At 32.0% G+C, this 14,918-nt stretch overlaps 1 protein-coding gene across 4 annotated transcripts in view; it reads left to right on the top strand.

Moving 5' to 3' along the window:
* LOC135126861 (uncharacterized) overlaps positions 1-14,918 on the top strand; it is a 251,789-nt gene that overhangs the window by 168,511 nt on the left and 68,360 nt on the right. The window lies entirely within an intron of this gene.

The following is a 14,918-nucleotide window of genomic DNA, read 5'->3' as shown; positions in this document are numbered from 1 at the left end:
ACAAATATAAGTCTGCTAATTACCGGGATATTACATTTTGAAAATTATTGAAATTCTCATGTACCAAAGGTAGACTCTTTATATTAATAGTTATAATAATTGAAATAAACCAATTTTTAAAACAGCACTTTGACAAATTTAGACACTACAGTTAGTCAACTGTCAGGTATTAGTTATCCAGATGTGCACCACTGATGAGTATTTGATATTTTAATTTTTCATTTATTGAACTTAACCTTGAAACTTGGCGCCCTTAAAAGGTTTATATAAAGTGAAGCTGATATTTAGAATCTAGAATGTCAACTGCTTAAGTAACTGCCACGTTGTAAGTTCACATACAATTAATGTGATGACATTTAGCAGGTCATACATTTTCAATAATAACTTTAATAACCCACAGTTTCTTCACGTTGGTGTTCTGTGAGTTATTTACAAATGATTTTCCATCAGTGTATCACCACAAGGTTACAATTGTGATATATAATTCTGACCTTAATTTGTACTCATTGTACAGAATAAATTATCATGTAACATGTTAGTTTAGCACCTGGTTATCGTTCAGAGAACCGATAAAAGTCTGCAAAAATTAATACTTACTTTGATCTTGCGATAATACTGACAGATGATAATTAAGTCTTAACACGGATCGACTATAAGAGGGACTAAAATAGATTTGCGTCTGTGGAAGGGGAAAAGTATTTTATTTTCGATGAAGGACACAAAATACGTTTGAAATCAACAATTTGTCGATATTTCAACAGCAATCATAAAAAATTCAAAATATGTACAAGTAAAAAAGTGACATATAGCGTAATTGATAGACCATTAAATAATTTGATGTGTAGTTGGCATATAACGTTTTATCGAACAAAACATTCGTTTCTTGTATCAATAAATCGTGTCAATTACGAAAGATCAAACAAACGACCTGCTAACAACCCCTTGCTTTATTTTTTAACCTACATAATGCACACGATAAACATTGTGATTTGACGTTATTTCCTGCAAAACCGGGATACAATTTATGCAGGAAATCCTATTCACAAATAACATTAAAAAAGCAAAAAGCCAATTTTTCTGCAAACGACAATTTAATATCCAAATCCAAAACAATGAATCGTAAAATTAATCTCTTCCAGAATCCCGAAAACCTTGAAACGCTCGTTTCATTAATCAGTCGTGCTGTTTGGGTCGGCAATTATTGTTTTTTATGATTTTTTTGCGTGGGCGTGCCAATATCGACTCGACCCAACTCTCTTCCAAACATTAAAAAATTCGCTAACACACTGATTGCCTTATCTTTTGTTGTTTTGTCAACGCCTCAGCGGTATTGTGTCCAGAGCAAAGGCCAAGACAAAAGCCAGGTTATACAAAAAGACAAGTAAAGAAATGTCCCTTCGGACCAGGGACGGATACGTAGTATGAAGTGCCAATTGTACCCTTGCGAATAAGAGTGCTGTAGGGTTGTCCGATTACAATACCTTCCCCTACCCGACAACAATATTCGTGTTTGCTGACTTTGCAAAGTCTATAACTTGCTCTTAATTGAACAAAGGTCGGTTTAATGCAAATAGCCACACTTCGTCAAGTTCGCCAAAGGATCCTCTGGATAATTCTATGAGAAGTATATGGATTAAGTTCATGGTGTTGTACAGGTGCATGTTAGGATAAATAGGGCTTGTTCTCCTCTGATTTACTGATTCAGTTTCATCTTATAAAGGCAGATTAGTTGAGATGGGTCGGCTAAGTGCAGTTTATGAGGCAGATTCAAACCAATTAACGACCTCTGCTAAACAACGCAAACATGAGACATGGATAGAGCCTGATATGATATGAGTATGAGCCTCAAACAAGCTAAACATCATACGCTGTGATATATTGCGCTGCAATATTGTGTAATGAGTTTTGTAAACAGAATGCAGTTGATTAATTATATTATGCCTTTGTTCGGGATCAAGCTACGAAGAAAATTATTCAATTGTTACAGGTTGGATTACAATACCTGCAGTTTCAGTAGTTTCAGTGCTTTTCCCTTATGGAGCGCCTGGAAAGTATAAATATTATTAAATCGGAATTCACTATGTAAATTGCCGCGTTAAAATTTGCATTTATTAAAGCTGGAATTTAGTGATTAATGCAATTATGAGTTGATAGCTAATAACGTTGACAACACACGAGAATGGATGGTAAGAACGTGAACAAAACAGGACAGAAGAAGGGCTGCTAATAACTGTCGTCACTTGATATGTATATTACAAATATAGTAAGTACCTATTCTAGATTTCTGAACTATTAAAGTTATTGATATTATTATTATTATTAATAATATATGAATTAAATAAAACTCATTATATTATTTTTTCATTCAAATTGATCAATAATGTAGCAAATGAGACCTTAGGATTTACATAATAAATTAAGCTGAAAACTGTATATTATATACCGGTTGTCTGGAAAGTGGCGGATTAACTCTTCAGTACGTTATGTACGGGGCTTTCGGGAGTCCCAAAAGAGTAGTAAAAAAAATCTTTATGATGTAGATTACGAAAAAAATGTAATTTTATAAAAAGAAAATTCGCAACACTATACGCACCTAATGTGTGAATACCTCCGGCTTACTTTCTGATTTAGTAACGATGGTGACAGAAATCCATCTTTTATTTTTTTAGGACAATAACCATAGTAACCAGTAGTCATTAATCGTTGTTATTAATAAAACAAGCTGTTATTTTTCATTAATACATAAACCGAAAAATGAGACATTTATAAATTATAAACAAAAACAAAACCAACAACAGAAAAATCCAACTAAACACTAGAGAAAATGTTCAAAATTCCTACCTTGTACATGCAAGTACAAGGTAGGAATTAACTACAAGCTCGTAATGGTGGGCGGGGCTAGTGACTGCCAAGATAAGATTGATTTTGGCAAATGACATACCCTCTAAGAAAAGAGAGGCTGGGTGGGAGGGGCTAGTGCCTGCTAAGATAAGACTGATTTTGGCAAAGAAGAAAAGAGAGAGCGGGTGGGTTGGGCTAGTAGCTGCTAGGATAAAACTGATTTTGGCAAATGACATACCCTCCAAGAAAAGAGAGGGCAGGTGGGCGGGGCTAGTACCTGCTAAACTAAGACCGATTTTGGCAAATGACATAACTGAAATGGTAAACATGCTCATGGGCGAGAGACATATTAGCTGAAAGTTTTATTGCTACTCGTAGTTATTGTGATAATGAATGTGTTGTTTATTTTATTTTATTTATTTTTATTTTTATTCTATTATGTCTCCAACAGTAGTTAAACGTACTAAAAGAACCAATTTTAAAATCATTATAACTCCACTAAAATGTGAGAAGGAATTTTTTTGCCATTTTCCCAGACCCACCAGTTGATTGTTAAGAGCGTAGTGAAGAGTTAATCCGCCATTTTCCAGATACGCGGTATAGCATATAACTTACTGGCACACACATTGAATTCTGTAAACTATGAGTTAAACAAAATAATATTGTACCATACGCAAAATATCTGAATGTCATAGTTCATCGCTACTCCATAAGAAATAAGGAAACAGTTCTAGTTTGACTTCTTGAGCACTAATGGATAAAATGGGACGTGAAAGGTACAGGGTGAAAAGAATAAGCAATTACTGCCATACCGAAAAAATACCTTGCAGTTTGTCCTCTAATTGACGATTAGACACCAAGGGACAAAGATATTTAAATTCCTGGAAGCATTTGACTATTGCCATCTTCATTTGACAACAGAGTTCTGGTTTGTTTTTTTATTTAATTGTCCATTTTTGGTTTAAAAATTACTGTTTCAACAATTTTTCTTTCTGCGCTTGTCTAAAAACGTCAAACCCCGTCGCTGCCAAGCGTATTGAACAAAAATCCAAGCAGAACAGAGTAACCAACCTTACTTTGGGAGTGGAAGTGGACAGATTGAAATGGCGCCGACTTTACCTAATGCAATGAAAAGTTTATGTAAAATTGTACCGCATATCTGTCGTCTCTTTCGATTTTTATTCGACAGAAGGGAAAAATAATCTCGAAACTACTGTAGCAATTGTATTCAAATTTTATATTCATTTTAGGAATTTCGTGTAAGTGATAAAACACTAACCAAAATTTGTCTAATCACCTGCACCAACAATTTTAGACCCAACTCAAAAAACTTAAAAAACTTAAAAAGTCACTTGGAACAGACGCATGACATGCTTCTTTATGGGTAGTTTAACAATCCACACATAGCTTTATTTCAGCTTATAGGGTTTATCATGGAAATAAATAAAATTTTATAATTTTTCGAAGCTGCATTTGTTCAATTGTACTTAAGAGGAGAGGGAAGTCCCATCTTATTAACCTTAGAGCAATATTTATTAATAAATATCCATATAATACATGATTGAAATACTTTAACATACTCTTAAATTTAATAAAAACACACAGTAAAATACGCTAAATATTGCAAAAATACTTATAGTAGATTAAATGGTATGAAGTTGTCACAAAATTAATTACACAAATTCACTACAGAAGGTACGGAACTAAATAGTTTGTTTAGAACAGATTATATCAACTTCGTGCATCATGGTAATAAACAAAAACATGTACGATTGTTTATTTAAACAGTTTTACAAAATGGTGAACGACTATTATATAGAACAAAAAAACACAAATTATGATAAAACCTTACGTGATTGGATTTTTTTAAATACTCTTTCCTTTTCCAGCACCACAAAATCTATTAAAATCACTGGAAGGATTCCAGACACCAACGCGACGCGCGTGTTATCCATTGTGTTCCATTACTCAGCTAAATTAAAAAATCATATATGTTTCAATAACACCTAAACATGATCCAGCTGTTTTGTATCTCTGTCTTCCCTCTCTTTATCTTTCTCTCTCTCTTACTCTTTACATTTGGTAGCTTGAAATGAAAATTTAAAATCTCGCTATATTCGTGAAGGAACGACAAACATGTGTTTATTCATACACTGATACAAATATGCTTGTAAACAACGTATGTAAAGGATTTAAATTTCATGATTTCATTTCAAGATGATTAAATTTGTTATCAATTTTATGTTTGCAGCAGTTAATACATGAATCAATATTTTTAAGATATTTCCTTTCGGACTACGAAACCCCACATTGTGTTTTCTGTATATAAATTTGATCTAGACAGCCTGTCACGTTATAAACAGAAAACGCTCTCTTGCGGATAAGGCGGCAAACCGTCCGTATTGTGAGGCACCTGAACCTGGCGTCGGAGCAATTAACCTTCAGGTGGCCAACTGTGCAAAAAGGGATTCGTTTTTCCTTCAAATTCACGTATGTTTAGATGGGTTCATGCTACACTTTAGCTCGCATTGCATTACAAACTAATATTAAAGAATAATCATTGTTAACGTATATACACAAGTCACCTGAAGGTTACACTCACGGGTTCGGTGTCTGGTAACAATCAGTTTTAAACCTCGGTATTTTTGGCTAAAAACGTTTTGTTTCACATATGTATACTATCGTTGCACCCCCATTTTCGCCGGGTAAATCTAATCTATTTGACGAAATCGATACAGTACAACTGATTTTTGAAAGGACACAAATTTCTTTGCAACAAGGTTAATTTGCAACATTGTGCCACGGTCAGAAGACCAAATATTTTTGTCAAAGTTGCACAAGCGACAAAAGGATGAATTTTTCCTCTCCTAGTTCGTCATACAATTAAATGCTGGCAGTGCAAATACCTACCTTTTTCTCTTAAAAAGAGCGTGAAGGACAACCCCTGTGAAAAAGAATTTAAGGATCTCGTCTCGTTGTCCTATTTTTATTCAAACAATGCGAATATTGGAACTTAAATTCCGGTATGACATTATTATTTGACGTAATATTAAAATTATTTTGCGCCACAACAAAAGCATGAACAAAGCTGGAGATCAGTGAATATGTGAATATTATTTTTTTTTTCATTTGTATTAATTTATCTATAAATAAAATATGGAAATATTGTAGAACAATAATAACCGGGCGAGCAATATAATTTGAAATCGAATCATCTTTGGAATTGAATCCGTAGGTATACTTACATACATACATACGTATCTATGTTTAACGTTGCGTCTTGAAAACTAACTGATTTTTAACTTTGATTTAAATTTTACGTCAATTTATTAATTTCATTGGTCAACTTTATCAACTGTCACATGAAACGTCCCTTCTAACCTTATTTTTCTTGTATTCTTGATTGTTTTGGCTTCGTGGGGAAATTATCTTCACATAAGAATTTCTTTTCATAATTATATGGATGAATATACCATGTACATTTGTATAATTAATTAATTAATTAACGATGATGGGCCCGCTAGTGATGCGGATTTTGCATCGGTTTTGAGGGATTACTATACGATTCACTGAGGATGAATAAGCGCCGAGACGGAAAGAGAGATATAGAGAAAGAGAGAGATGTTAATCTAGATCTGTAAAAAGGATTGCGTTAACAAACATCTTAACACTTAAACGCTAATCTAAGGATTGCAAAAGTATGTTTATGCACCTTGTATAGTTTGGCTAAAGATATAATGCGGTTGTGGTTTAATTGATATAAACTTTCGGTAATTTTTGAGGGGTAATAATCCGCTTGCCTGTCCCATACATTATTCTATAAATATAATAATATATATTCTATACAAAGATTTAGTTTTATTGCTTTTATTATGAAACATGCCTCTGATTTCAGTGACAGTGGAAATAATATGCAATATATTCTTTTCTTAATAGATATATCGCTTTCATCATTTCTTTTGTTTAGATTTGTTGATTAGAAACTGTTAGCTACTGAAATATTTACGAAGAAATTTCTCTTTACATGTCCACTTCCATATTATTTCATTTACATCCACTTTCTTTTTACTTTGATAAATAATTTGCTTTCATCGTTTCACACTTCATAAAACACGGAAATGCAAATTTCCTATTGCCATCTGTGTGCAATATGTCCGGCATTTCTAAGTTGGGAAGTTTTAGATTGAATATTTATAGTGAAATGAAATCGAAGGCTTTCACGGCCAAAGTTAATAGCAGAGACGTTTTCCAAGGAGATTTACCTCCTACATCGTTCTCTTTTCGACAGAATTTTTCGTCTTTCTTTCCTAAATATGCTTCTTATGAAAGTGAGCGAAACGTCGAAACCCGGAAAATGTCTTGCACTTATGAATGTTTATTCGAATTTTTATCTAGAATATTTATTTCGAAAGATGTTAAACAATTATTGAAAATTGTAATTATATTTATTATATCATTATCATATTTTACAAAAATGTGTACAATTTTTTTTTAAGTAAAACAACTCTCTGCTTGACATTTGAGCCTCCCATTTATAACTTGTCCTTGGTTTTCACATATAGATTTTATATTTTATGTCAAAAATTATGTAAAAACTCCTTCAGAGTTTGGCAAAATACTGGCACTGATTTAAGTATCGAGAAATATTAATAAATAATAATAATCCTCTTCAAAAATGCGCTTAGTTTTAATGTTTTGTCGACGTTTCATGACATCTACAGCATGAAAAAAATTAGTCTCCCGTTTCCGATTGCTGTCAAATTTTACATGTATATTAGCAATTTAGTGCACATAGCAATGCGCTAACCAAAATTTGTCTAATCATCCCTACCAACAATTCCATAACCTCATCTCAATATTTTGCTTTGTAAATGCCATTGAAAGATATTTCTGTACTTGTCGTTTATGAATCCACCTTGAATTTTTCCCAAAAAAATACAATCTATATAATGATATTTTATACCAGTGTAAGAGCAACTCGAGCAGTTGGTTTTAAAGTGTGTCGAAATCGCATCCAACTAATAACACCGACGTCGCATGTTTGCTCGATTTTATTGTTTACCTGTTAGTTTATACAAATGTGGAGCATCATTAGTTTTATTCTATATCTCCAAGCCTCAAAGCTAGTTGGTCTAATTTAAAGGAGTTGGAACAAACAATTTTTCATATACATACTTAATTTAATTTATCTGACACTTTTGACGGATCTTGTGTACCGTACCCAAAATATAACTAACTTCCGAAAATATATTCAGCAGCATTAACACAAGAGTTTTTTCTTTAACAGACTAAACCCCCATTTTTAACGGTTTATTTGGTCGGTAACTAGGCGAGACAAGTTGTCACTGATAAAGCAGCTCGTCCGCAGCAATTTGTCGAGCTGTTTACCGACGACAAGCCGATTTGAAATTTAAAATGCAAGTTTATGAAGAGAACGGAAAAACGTAAACTAATTTGATGCAATAATTTGATGGATCAAGATTTTTTCCAATAATTTCAATTATTTATCAGTTTTAACAGTTAAGATTAATTTTCTTAAAAGCTATCACCTATCAAATAACAACAAATCTCGGTTGAAAGAAATTGTTACACCAAAATTACATCGCTGGTGTAGTTCAAAACTTTAGAATTAGCATGTTGTAAATTTTAGAAAAATAATAACTTTTGATAAAACAAGAGCTTTTATAATAGTAGTGTTTCTACAAGGTTTAAATGTGGGCGGAATATTACGAGCTTATCAAATTTAACAACGGTAATTTTAATCAAGCTGTTATGTATAGACTGTGGTAATAAAGCACTGTTTAACAAGTGGAAACTAGTTTATAAACTTATGAACAACAGTGAAGAAAATTTACGCCTGCCTTTAGCTGTCGGTCATGTCTTATCTGGTGCGCGGACAATTACTGTAAACGTAAACGAATAAGTCGATAAAATACTTTGCCAAAGTGAAATTATTTGTTTCATAAATTCTAGCTCCTTCCAATTAAATTTTATGCTTATTCGTTGCGAAATTTAATCCGACAGCGGTTGCAAATTTTAATTATAATTTAATTATTCTGGTTTGATTTTCCTTTTTATAGATTTATTTTTCATTAAAACGACAAGAAATTGAATTTCCATTTCTTTTTGAAAGGTAGGAAAATCTGCAACCAAGAATAGTTTTTCATTATCACCGTTGGGATTTCGTTCCAACTTATCGATCAATCGTAGCATTTCAAGATCCGGCGGAAATGAAAACGTTTATTTTTTTATTAGAAGTTTATGTCAAGGTACATGACAAAATTATCGGGAAAGTAGATTTGAAAAACCTGATTCAATAATGTTGGCTATGTAAACTGGATAAAAAATCATCTAAATCGTGGTTCCACATTTACTGTTTTTTGATTTTTGGTTATTAGTAAAACCCTTTTTTTAATAAAAATTTACTCAAAATTTTTCTATTATGCAATTGTGTGTGTTATTAAATAAAAAAATACAATCTTTCTAGTTCTCAATTTTAAATTTTTCGATTTTTCGGTTTTCCAAATTTTGAATTTTCAGTTTTTAGATTTTGCAATTTTTCGTTTCAGTTTTTATTTTCTCTATTTTCGCAATTATTCCATTTTTCATTTGTTCGACTCTTTAATTTTTCATTTTCTCAAGTTTTTTATTTGCTATTTTTGGTTTCGGTTTTTATTTTCTTTATTTTTATCATTACCAATACACAAATTTCAATGTTCCGATTTTATCATTTTTTGTTTTTCATTTTAAATTTTTTCAAATTTTTGTTACTTCAATTTTTCAAATTTTCATGTTTTTATTTCTTCAGTTTTACCATATGCATCTCTTCGAGTTTTCATTTTAAAATTTTTCAGTTTTCCGATTTTCCTACTTTTGAATGTTTCAGTTTTTAGACTTAGTCATTTTTCAATTTGCAAATTCAAAACTTTTCAATTTTTCGTTGGCTTATATTAATTTGTATTTTCAATTTCTCGGTTTATCAATGTTCTGATTTTCTAATTATTATTTTCTGAAATGTGAAATTTTTCAAATCTTGCATTTTTCAATTTTTCTATTTGCAATTGTACGTTTTTTCAATATTAGATTTTTCAGTTTCTCGATTTTTCAATTTTTCGTTCATTCATTTTTTGATTTGCGATTTTTCTAGTTTTCATTTTAAATATGTATCTAATAAGTATTATAATTCTAAAAAATGTTCACTTTTTCAGTTTTACGGTTTCAGAATTCTTCCATTCCTCAATTATTGGGTTTTTAAACTTTTTCATTTACTCGATTTTTCAATTTTTCGATTTCCCACTTTTCAATTTCTCGAGATTTAATTTGTTCCGTTTCTTCAGTTCTTCGATTTACAATTTTTCGGTTTTCCACACAATTTTTCAAAAAATGGAAAACTTGCATAATTCCAAACCTGAAAAATCAAAAATGGAAAAACGAAAAAGTATAAAATAAAAAGTTTGAAAAATCTAAAAATTGGAAATCAAGAACAACTTGATAAATTGAAGAACCGAAAAATTGAGAAATCAAAAGAAAAATTGGGAGATTAAATTGTCGAAAAACTGGAAAATCCAAAATACGAAATATTGTAAAATTAAAATATTGAAATTTAGAGGGATCGGAAAATCGGATAATTGAAAAATCCAAAAATTGCACAATTGAAACATTTAAAATTGGAAAATCGAGGAATTGAAAAATTAGAAAATGAAAATTTGAAAAATTGTATATGTACATAAAAAAGTATAAAATCGAAAGAACAGTGACACAATAAAGGAAATTGAAGAAACGAAAAATTGAAAATTTTGGAAGTCGGGACAGTGAAAAAATTAAAGTTGCAGAAACAAAAAATTATGAAAACGAAACATCGAAAAATGGAAAAACTGAGCAATTAAATAAAATGAAAAAACAGAACATTATTGCGATATCAAAAAATTGTAAAATCGAAATAAAAGGATAAACAAAAATTTGCGATATCAAAAAATTTGTCGAAAGTAAATAAACATAAATTTTTCAAAAAATTAGAAGATTTGATTTTGCGAACTCTATTTTTTTTATGATAACCCTTATAAGTTAAAATATAGATACGTATGTAATGTTAAATCAAATGTAGAGAAGCGTGATATGCGTTTGTTTCAAGTGAGTTATTCCATTACAAAATTTTATGATTACGTCATCAATTTGGATAGATGCAGTGTAATACTAAGAATAAACAGTACTGTATTCCTAAATTTTCGGGAAAATGGAGTGAGTTCTTGTTTTAATCAATATAATGAACTACCACATTCATTAATCTTTTTGAGTCACCCTGTATAAGTAATTCTAAAAACTCTGAGTGCACTGATAAACCACAAATGCATATTTCACAGAGAGATTTATTTGACAAAATTTTTAGATGATGTCATATATTTTTTGGGAGAGAATAAACGAATAAATTTTGATTAATGATTTACCGTGCTTACGATAACCTTAAAACGCTTGCAAGATTTCAGAGCATCCGGTTTTGTGGTTTCAAAGTTAAATTGCAATTATTTTTCCAAAAATCTGGATGTGTAGGATGAAAATTCAACACGGATTGATACACCACAAATCCAGGAGTACCTTACTAAAATATTATATATTTATTTATAATATTTTATATTTATAAAGAAAGATAAAAATAAACTGTAAATTGTGGAGATAACGTCATCAAATAATTCATGGGAATTAATTAGTCAATTTTTGGTTGGCGTTTTACCATCTACAGGATAGTCCTAATATACCTACAAAATTTGACAACAATCCGTGCAGTAGTTTGGAAGATTATCTTTTTGTAATAAATATCTAGACAGACGACAGACAGACAGATGGAAATGGGAGATTTATTTCTTTCTACTCTAGGGTTCATGAAAGGTCGAGAAAGCATAAGAGTAGGGAGTTGGCCGATGAACGCGATTACAATACTTCCTTAGCTTGCGGGAATTAAAAAAAGTTATATTTTCAAAATCAGTTAAAATGAAGTTGCTCTATTAAAAGAAAACAGCTAAACTGTTCTTATTTACGGGTCAACCGAAAATCAATGTGTCCCAAATGGCCCTCAGTTGTAAACACTTTCTTGCTAATTTACATAATAGTAGTTTGGAGTTGACTTAATCGATTACTTGAGGTGAAACCGTCTGCCTAACTTCACAAAAATGTATAAAACACACAGAAAACATTTTCGCACAAGAAGAAACCCCTTTCAAGGTGCAAAAAATTAGCTTTACGATCAGGATGTCCACAAGAAGCCACACACCTAGGGAGCCGGAAAAAGGGAAGTTGGTGAAAAACACTGATGGGTAAACAGGAAGACAATGTAGAGAGAGACGTAAAAGCCCCCTTTCTTCGACGACTTCAGCCAAATCCTAGAGCTAATCCGCAGAGTTATTAATGCCCTAATTACATTTCTCGAGTGGTGGTATTTTTTCATTAAGCAAAAAAGGGTGACTTATTTATTTAATTAATGGAATCGCGGCAGGCTCGGCGGTATTCCTATGCTAATTTTGTTTGCACTAGGTGTTTACAAACTTTAGCAGTTGTTAACAAGTAACAGAGTTTCGATTTCACTTTAACTGATTGTTGGCGAAAGCGTGAGTATAGACAAAATGACATCAATTATGATAATGCTAAGCAATTAATTTTGCGAGACACTCGTTAATACTTTACTGACGGAAAAATAACGGAAAAGGCACTGGAGAGTGGTCGTAAATATCTATGATGCGGAATTTTATTAGGGGAATCTATTACAACTGAGTACTTAGCACTGTCGTAAATTGTGGCACTGTGCTGGCGCAGATTAGACAGTTAATATTATCGCGTAACTTACAAAATGTGTTGCAACACATTAATAAGAATCATTGCGGCATGAAGTGTTAATAAGTGTTGCTGTACTCAATCGAATTATAGTTATTTATACCGTACTGATAATTTAGGATCGAGTTTAATTTTCACCCTAATTCGGGTGTATTGGGATATAGAAACTGTTATAAACCAGACCCTTGAATTTATGACACGGTTTCAAACGAATTTATTCGATCCCAGACGTTGACGTTAATGTTGGTTGTATAAAGTTACAGTAGTTTAGAAATATTTTAGTTTTAATGATACACTGTTGTATCACGCAGATACAGTTGTTACACAAACTTCCAGATAACATTAATGTTGTAAATGAAAACAATTATTAAGTTACCCTTGTAATCCGCTTTTACTAAAGCTCCATGTAAACACAACTAATAATTGAAATAACGTAATGTAATCTGTCTATATTAAGATACTGTATGTTACAGATGAAATTTTTTCGTAACCAATTTTTATTCATTGATTAAAATTCTACTATATATTTTATGATATAAAAGTTTCAGATAAAGGACATGATAGAGAGCTACCGTTTATTGGAAGTAAAAAGATAAGCTTATATACGCCAATCACAACCTCCTTTTATCTGAAAATTTTGGATCATACAGTATACTTATATATTTTTCGATGTTTTCATAAATTAGTTTATTTTCTTCTAAACTATGTTCTTCTATTTGCAACAGAATTACTCATTTAATTTAAAATTTTATTTACTTATCTTAGTTTATATTTTTACTTCCCGAGCGTAAGCGAAGGAAGTATTGTAATCGAGTCTGTGGGGGTATTTTTACGTTTTTTCGACCTTTCATGACCCCCTAGAGTACGAAGAAATAGGTCGTGTCTGTCTGTCTGTCTGTTTGTCTGTCTGTCTGTCTGTCTGTCTATCTGTCTGTCTGTCTGTCTGTCTGTCTGTCTGTCTGTCTGTCTGTCTATCTGTCTGTCTGTCTGTCTGTCTGTTTGTCTGTCGGTCTGTTTGTTTGTCTGTCTGCCTGCCGCCTGTCCGGATTTTTCTTAGACAGATAATCTCCGAAAGTATTGAATCGATTGTTACCAAATTTTGTATTTATATTAGGAATATCATGTAGACGGTAAAACGCTAACCGAAATTTGTGTAATCATTCCCACCAACAACGTGATGATATGTAAAAAAAGTCTCCACAGGAATCTCTAATGAAACTCAACCGTGTCATTTGCTTATTGGCGAAGTAACCATCGCCCCCAGATCTAAACAACTCGCTCGAATAAAAACAAGTACTTCAGTGGGACAGCATTGGTGTAGGTGCCATTTTAAAAGAAATTTGAATATCGATGATCAAAACAAAGATGGGTGTTTTAAGCTTATGATACAGCAATGAATGTAGAACAAAAATGTGATCTAAGTTTACTTACACACAACTTCCCTCGCCCGTGAAACAGTCGAACAAATACAGAGTATCGAAAGATTATAAAGTTTAATTTTGCAAATTTTATTGAAAATGCTGGATGTTTCATAGTAGACTTCAGGAATGAGGGAAGTTCTATCGAAACAAATTTCAACCAATTTTTTTAGAATTTGATTTCTTCGTACATTTCTTACCAATTTTTTCATTGATAGAGTCGAATATTGCTCCAAAGTTATTTAGACAGAATTTCTCTCGCACCTGAAATCAAACATTTAAGTAAATTCGGTGTGTTAAAAAAATGTCGACGAATATGGGATTCGCACTTTCACGAGAAGCATCCAGGTTCAACGATGGGCCACCAGGGGCTCATTATGCGTGTAAACCAAAATATCGGGCGATCATCAACTCTGCTCCAAGGTCACATCTCTTTACACTGGTACCTGGAGTGCCTTAATCCCTCGCCGTAAAATGTCAATATTATCTATCGTTTATGTTTCTGCACTGTGAAAAGGTAAATATTTACGGAATCTTTCAAAATTTTGTAGTGATATATATTACTCCTATTTCACTAAGATATTGAGCTATGAACTAGACATTACTTACTAACCTATAAATTAAAAAATTTTTTTTATTGTGGTCAGGGTGCATCGGTCAGCAGATTCATAGGGATGAATGGATACGCTGAAACTTGTTGTAAAAGATTGTTCCAAGGTTAGAATTTCTTTCGGCCCTGAAATACAATCAATTCTTTTAAACATGATAAAATCTGATCTTGCGGTTTTTGTTTTGTGATAACCTCTATGAAGTAAAAACCAGTGGCGTAAGTAATAC

Source organism: Zophobas morio, unplaced genomic scaffold, assembly GCF_036711695.1.
Source record: "Zophobas morio isolate AGI-343-1 ecotype UQ-CSIRO unplaced genomic scaffold, CSIRO_AGI_Zmor_V1 ptg000011l, whole genome shotgun sequence".
In the NCBI taxonomy this organism is placed as follows: domain Eukaryota; kingdom Metazoa; phylum Arthropoda; class Insecta; order Coleoptera; family Tenebrionidae; genus Zophobas; species Zophobas morio.
This window is presented reverse-complemented; position numbering and strand designations above follow the sequence as displayed.